Consider the following 6,672-nt stretch of genomic DNA (forward strand, 5'->3'; position numbering starts at 1 on the left):
CAGTAGAAAGGACAGGCTCTGCCAACAAAGGCACTTGAGTTCAACATGTCATTGATTTGTTGTGATGCAGTACTGGAAAAGAAGACAGACATTTGAGAAGAGTAAAAGAGCAACTACTGTACATGCTTCTGCACCCCCTCCCAACCAAAGATTAATGTCTTCTTAGAAGTCTGAAGGAGTGGATGCACAAATGCCCATCACCGCAACTGCACTGCTACACAGATCCCTAATTCAAACCCGTCCATGAAGAGCATTGACTTTTACAGGGCTCTAGTGCGCCATCTTTGCTACGAAGAAGCCATGTGGGTTTTGTTGTTTTGCTGTTATTTTATTTTCTGAAAATAAATATTGAGTTGACTCGGTGGAAGAGTGATCTGCTGTGTTAAAAAAAAGCAGTAGCAGTTGTTTGTGGTCAATACAATCTTTAAGAGCGAAATAACTTTGACAATCTGTGTATATCATAGGGCCCCCCACCCCTGCCTACCTTACTGCTGTGTTAACACGAGCCCCACAACCAAACTTCATTATCCAGTATAATAAACCTGCTGTACGCCGTTTAGAGCGTGTCAGCAGTTCTATATGAGAAAATATTGCAATGCCTTTGCAAGTTATTTCTACACTGTGCTCTTTCAGAGCCATTTAACTAGAACCACCCACATCCTACATAGTAATGCAATGACTCACCACAAAATGTGTGTTCTGTGACTCCAAATATTATGTATTTGCAGTGATTTTTGGGGAAAAAAAAGTCTTATTACCCTCTCATAGAACTTTTGATGTGATGACTTAAGCTGTGGTTTCTTACTTTTTCACTATTGTCTGTTTATCCTGTAAGAGAGCAGTAGTAGATCTGTGTATTGGTCTGTGCCAAAGCGTTTGATCAGTTGCTCAATCCACCAGTGTCTGATAGGATCGTATTCTATTGATCTGCTGAATCATCAAGGCTGAACAGGCTACCCGCATTTATTTATTTCTCGGAAAAGAGTTCTGTTTGCTATTTATTTTCTTTGCATGTTATACAACCCTGGAATTCAAGAAGGAAGATTATTCCATGCAACCAAAGGAAATTTTCAATAAAAGTGTAGATACATTTGTAGATATGTATGTAGAAAACTACTATGTTAAACTAAAAAATACACTGAATGGTTACTTTTATAAACACTTGTTCCTTCTTCTTTTGGAAAATAGAGTTTTGTGTGTTTTATTATTCACTGGGGAAAAAAAATCGTCGTTAGTGACAACGTGGGACAGAATCATGAAAATATCCAGCCTATAGGATTATTAGCCAGACCTTCATAGAGTGTATATTACAAGAGTAATTATAGCCCAGAACTGACGGAATGGTTACCCTACTATGTTCATGTTTATCAGAAGTTGTAATATAATTAAATAAATAACTTGTGGTAAAGAAGGTCCTCTAAATCGTTTGCTAAGGATCGCACAAATAATTTAGAGCAGCCCCTGTGCAGAGAAACTCTGAAATGCACAACGTTTTAGTAGATTCCAGTGACCTCCATTAGGAAATGGTACCCAAGGAAGATGTGTTGAGCACTTTGTGATATAAAAAAAAATCTGGACTAATCTCAGAAATATACATTATATATATATATATATATATATATATATATATATACACACATTCTATTTTTATTCAATTATTTTTTAATATTAACTTTAAGTTTACAAATAGATTGTTTTAAAACACCAGAACAATAGTGGCCATCGCATAGGTTAAGAGAAATATAGGAATACCAGCATCTTTCCTTCCATTGTAATGTTGGTCCTACCATAACCTCACCTTCTATTCAATATTTTTTCTACTCTATCACATTTATAGAGGGACCCCATAACCCCAAACCATCTTTTCCACAATAACTGAGCTCTCTGACACTGAGCAACATACCACAATGAGTCGAAACCACAATTCTCCTGCAAACTGCCTTGTAAACATTCTCTTTAGTGAATAAACCCCAACGGCGTGTTAAAGTAGGCCACCCTTACGGGAAAGTCCAATCATAGTTCAGCAACTCCACTTCCAATAGCAGGAAGGATAGGTAGACGGTGAAACATGATGGTATTTTTCCATCCTAAATTATTATGTTACTGTGTTAATCGAGGCCAGCATGACTGACAATTACCATGGCAACATGGCTTTAATATAAGTAGAGGTATAGAGATTATTAGATTTTTACCATTTATGATGTTTAAGATAGAAATGCAAACGGTCTTATAATAGAAAATAAATTAACAAAAATGATATTGTGACGTGACGTGAATTTAAGCAGATACAAGCCAGCTCAGCAGAGGACAGCGAACCTCTTTCAATTTCTTTGTGTATTTATGAAAGCTTTATTTTCCATGTTTATTGAATATGAATAATCGTTTCCAGTTTGTAAATGTAGTGAAAACATCTCAATTAGTTTAGAGCTTCTCTGTCTTATGCTCACGTTATTTGTGTTGCGGTACAAAACAAAATATAAGTTACATGCCAAGATTGCACACATACCAGTAGGTTCAGAGCAAAAAGATATCCCAAGGCTTCAAATTAGTAAATACTGGAAAAAAAAGAAATAAAAATAAACCATACATTTTTTTTTTGCCCTGTGTCTTATCGGCTCAAACAATTTTTTTTGGTATATCTGTTACATACAATTTGAATAAATTGTATATTTTCTTTCCTTTTTATACATCTGTTATCAGACACGTTAAAAAAAACAATACAAGGGGGATGGCTAACTCATATTACTTCCTAATGACAAACAAAAACTTTACTTTCCATAAGGAACAGCTGAAGGTTCCAAACGTATATAGAGTTTCAAAAAACCCTTATGTATATACAATGCTTAAATATTTCCCAACAGTGACTTTCAGATTCCCCTTAAAGATCCCAGGAAAATAATTAGTGACGCAATTACGCTAATAGCACAAACACATTTCGTTTAAGAGCAGGAAGTACTTGTTAACCCCCCAGTGCAAGATCTTACAAAACCAAACAACACAAAACATGAAGGCTTCCCAAAATAGACTGATTAATCTCACGTTATATCACCAACTGTTTATTTTACATTCTGCGCACGCACAGCAGAAATGCTCAAATGTCCAAAAATATAGAGATGATGGAGTGAAATATATATATACAAAAAGCATTCCCAGTGAAAACTCACACGTTAAGGCTTTCCCCTACCAAAAGCTCCACATCCGTTTCTGTTTATAATTATTCAGGCAGTAATAGTCTAAATTGCTGCTAGCGCACGTGAGCTATTCAAACCTTACTTAATAAGAGCACTGTTATACTAATATGCTCTATAAACAAAAACATAATAATAAAAATAATAATAATAATGGCATGTAAATGTTATGTTGTGATAGGCAGGCCTGGGAAATGCTCGATGGGCTGCTGCACAACATCTTTTTGGTCTGTTTAGCATCCTAAAAATGTATCATTACTGTCATTAGGATGCTGCTGCATATAGTTGAATCTGAACTTGCAGAGGTCTTCAATATTACACAGTAGTTTCCAATTAGTCTGACTCAATCTGAATAAACATACACATGGTTAACATGAATCTAACTGGATTTCACAATGTACCTGAATAAGTGCTGCATTTAACTTTATTCTTGTTTGCCATCTTACTTTTTCCTGTACTCTGTCATTATTTCTACCTGTGTGACTTCTATGACTTAAACTTTTTTTTTTTTTGCACTGCATTATATTCAGACTCATGCTTATATAAAGCAGGCTTAAAATGTTCTAAGTACTTAATTTCCTCCCACTATTTTAGCCTCTACTTCTTCTGCTGGAAGGTTATTCCACTCATCTACCACATTTTATTTGACAGAACACCATGTTATTAGGAAATTCCAACCTTGTTGGCTAAATATTCATGGCATTAACTCTGTCTGCCCTTTAGTACTCCGAATTAGAACATTAAAACCACTTTGCTCAGACAAGGGAAACAAACAGTTCATGAATTCCAACACCCACAAGCTGCACGTGGTCCTGCCAGTCTACACAACCCTCTCCTAGGAGATTACCAAGCTTCTATGTCTGTCCTTTCTAATCTGTTATGATGATTATTATTATTATGATTATTATTACTACTACTTATTAAACCTCAATGCCCTCTTTCTAGCAACAGTGTTTTAAAGACATTGAGAAATAAGACACTTTTGCTAGGAGACGTGCACATTAGGGTCTAGAACTGAAGCTATCTCAAACATCTTTGGCAGGGTCTCTTCTCCATTTTTTCTGGCTTGTATCACCACTATGTATAGCATCTATTGGGGTATGACTATACACCAAGGAATTAAATGGACATCATAAAACCCCTGGCACTCAGCCATAAGTTATCTTACAATATCATCAGAAAGGCATTGACTCCTTTGAAAAGTCACTGCCATTTTAAACAAAGACTAGTAGCTACTCCAAGGATCGAGCATGTACTATGTAGTCCTTTACAATCAATGGTAAGCAAATTGTAGGCTCTATGAGTGAGCAGTACTTCAATATTTTTTTTCTGTAAATCACATTTTATAGATTTTTTTAAAATGTAATAAAGAAAGAAAACATATGATCATTAAAAACAAAAAAAAGGAATATAATAAAACAGTTTATGCAGTGGGATCCAGGTATGGCCATTATCAGAATATATATAAAAAGGGGGGGGGGGGTTCTTGGTGCTTTACAAATAAAACCAAAACCAAAAGGTCATATTTCTGGTGTGGCTGAAAGCAAGCACCAAACTCTTATCACACTCCCTATCTGTCCATTTAAAAAGTTGGGGAATATACTAACCTATTCTAATTGCAACTTAATTCTGTGTGAGAACATGCTGAATATTTTATAATTCATATTCACATCTCTAAAGGTCAAAAGAACAGAAGAAGAACAAATGTTACCTCTTCCATTAAGTTATTTAAAGTAGATCTGCCGTAGTTTACTAACTACACGTATGTATATATGCTACATGACCTAAATTAGATGGACGCCTGGCCATCACATCTATATAAGCTTGTTGGACATCCCATTCCAAAACCACCGGTATCAAGCACGGATGTTGGCTTTTTGGACCTTGCTTTGTGCACCGGGGCACAGTCATGCTGGAACATGAAAGGACCTTCCCCAAACTGATGCCATAAAGTTCGAAGCACAGCAGTATCCAAAATGTCCATCAGATTTCCAGATAGCAAAGCTTGATTTACCAAAATAAGGACATCTGGCAAAAATATAAGAATGACAAAAAAAATCCTAATTCTGCTTGGCTCAGGTATGTTGGTTGGTTTACCGCTTTAAACTATATATGCTTTAACTTGGATAAAATGGTAAATATTGAAAGGTAATTAAATCATTTTAATGGCTCAGTGTCTGGAAATGTACTTTTTAAAAAAACAATTATGTGACATCACTATATATTAGTAACATGTTGCTTCCACTGACCCAAAAACTTCCGAATTACCTCATTTTATGCTTTTCTGTCATTGGATAAAAAAATACAAATTACTACTAGAATTAGATGTGTCAGGCTCTCTACTTACTTTAACTTTAAACTGTTAAATGTTCAGAGGGGCATACAATTTATCCGCCCACTACCAATAATCTGGTTTCTAATGATACACCATCAGTTCTTCTCCCATTTGATTGCCAAGGCACTGACTTTTCCACATCACATCAATATTGGAACAAAAGCAAAGGAGTAAAATATTTGTTAAGGAACATTAAGGGCAAGATACTAACATGGGACCCAAGACAGGCCACTTTTATAAGTCTTCCTTCATGCCATTGGGACAGGGTGACACATTCCTGGAATCTGAGGTCTGTGCCGCCTTCAGCAGACCCCTACGACCACCACTTCTTGCAGTCATGTCTGCTACCACAAAATGTAGAGCTCTGGGATATGCTGTGTGCTAAAGTGGGGTAGGAGGCTGCTCTGCATTGAAGATAATAGGAAACCATTTTCTTACAATTTTATAGACAGCAACCAAATTGTCTAGCAAAAAAGACTTTACACAGTCACTGTATCCCTTAAGGGTTACCTATAAAGTCCCCTTCGGGGAATGCATGTTGGTGATTAGAATTTGAAGTTGTTGCCTACCAATTATGTTCTAGCTGGAATATTACTGGGCCGTTTAGCTGGAGTTGAACATTGGGCCCTTGCTTTTCAGCCCTCCACTAGTCCCATGGATGGACCTCTACAGATGCCCCCCCCCAAAGTCATATGCAGCTCTTTAAAGTTAGTTTGGAATGTCATACTTAAATAACTCCTGGGCATGAACAAGAATATGGGATATGATCAATAATAAATAATAAACAAATATAGAACTAGATTTTTTTTACCTAAGAAAATGTCTCACTTTAAAATATAAACATTAATATTTCAAGTTATACCTCTCTCCATCGAAGCGTTCAATCGCCCACTGATGCAGGGCCTGCATTTACTCATCTGCATGCTTTACCCATACTAAAATGACAGCTGATTTGCAACTTCTAATGAAGATACAACATTGACTAATTTAAACATCATTACCATGTATATATTCATAATGTATTAATGCTTTGGAACACCTGGAAACGATCAGTCAGATGTAAAGTTTGGCCACATGTGGTCCTTTCACTATTAAACACATGATATTGTCTTGTGTTAGTAAACATTTTCAATAGAAAGTAGACTATTT

This window comes from Spea bombifrons, chromosome 1, assembly GCF_027358695.1.
Source record: "Spea bombifrons isolate aSpeBom1 chromosome 1, aSpeBom1.2.pri, whole genome shotgun sequence".
Taxonomy (NCBI): Eukaryota; Metazoa; Chordata; class Amphibia; order Anura; family Pelobatidae; genus Spea; species Spea bombifrons.